This window comes from Saprolegnia parasitica, assembly GCF_000151545.1.
Source record: "Saprolegnia parasitica CBS 223.65 unplaced genomic scaffold supercont2.88, whole genome shotgun sequence".
Classification (NCBI taxonomy): Eukaryota; Oomycota; class Saprolegniomycetes; order Saprolegniales; family Saprolegniaceae; genus Saprolegnia; species Saprolegnia parasitica.
The window spans coordinates 82,513-83,727 of record NW_012156482.1 but is presented as its reverse complement, the minus strand read 5'-3'; the positions used below and the strand labels follow the sequence as shown (position 1 = coordinate 83,727).

The window sequence follows — 1,215 nt, the reverse complement described above, 5'->3', positions numbered from 1 at the left end:
CCTATATTTGTGTGTGATTTGCATGGGCACCAAGCCCTTCATATGTCTCTAGAATGCCATAGATGCGGTCGTTTCCAAAAGGTATGTACTTCGTCAAAAGGTATCTACATCGTACAATGAGACGCCATACATTGGTGTATAGATCTGGCATGATGGATGGAGCATCATCACGACAAATTTGAAAAGTTGCAGCACTCGAACCCTGCGCAAAGTGCAAGCTATTAGAATGTAATATTATTACAATTAAATTATTTAAAAATCACCGAGCGACCAGGGAAGCCGCAAATTAGCACATTGACACGCCGTTTGTCAGAATAGTCATGTAGTTGTTTATTGAAAAGTATTTTAAATATTTTCGAATTTGCAACATTATGGCCATGCACGTGACCATGGCCGCCGAGGCGAGACCGAGCCCAGATTGAAGTTTTTTTCGGTGGTCTCTTTTATACTCTGGGGTGCTTCCTAAAGGTCTCGAGAGGTTGTACGCAAACAGGCGTGATCAACAAAGGTCTGGAAGTTGACTTTTTGTAAAATGCACCGAACAATAGTTATCTCTATGTTTGAGAAGCCGTGGGGACCCAGCAGAAGTGAGGAACGTGTAGTTCGAGATGCGCTAGTCGTAACTGAATGAAAAACGGAGTTTTGATTCGCTTCCGGGCCAAAATGGGATTAAAAGAATAAAATGAAAGGATAATTTACAAGAGATTCGTTTAAAATCTTTAGAGGCCATAAAAGGATAACGGGATGGCCTAAATAAAAAATAAGTCTCCTCCAGCAGGGTTCGAACCTGCGACCTCACGGTTAACAGCCGTACGCTCTACCAACTGAGCTATAGAGGATTCTGCACGCTACAAACGTCCACACTACCAATCAGCAATACAACATTACCATCCACTTTTTACGCACACAAATGGCCCTACATACCTCTCTCCATGCTTCCACTCAATTATAATATGCTCAAAACACATCTCCCATGCACTCCTCTCACTCCAGCCGATTTTTCATTTTCCCGTAATTTCGCGTCTTTTTCGTTTCTCGTTGTAGACCCCCTCACATCATTCGAGAAAAAATTGCCACTGCCACGGCGCTCATTTATAAGCTATTATGACACATTTCTTTCGGTCGTGGCGCTTTTTTTTGAAATATATACGCCTTTTAAAGCTGTTTATTTGCAAAATTTTCTCCCTGGTTGCTGCTTCCCAGTCGAAATATGGC

At 42.1% G+C, this 1,215-nt stretch overlaps 1 non-coding gene across 1 annotated transcript; it reads right to left on the bottom strand.

Moving 5' to 3' along the window:
• Window positions 1-766: 766 nt before the first annotated feature.
• On the bottom strand, window positions 767-839 carry SPRG_30166. The gene has a single exon. It is a non-coding gene; the product is annotated as a tRNA-Asn (tRNA).
• Window positions 840-1,215: the final 376 nt, after the last annotated feature.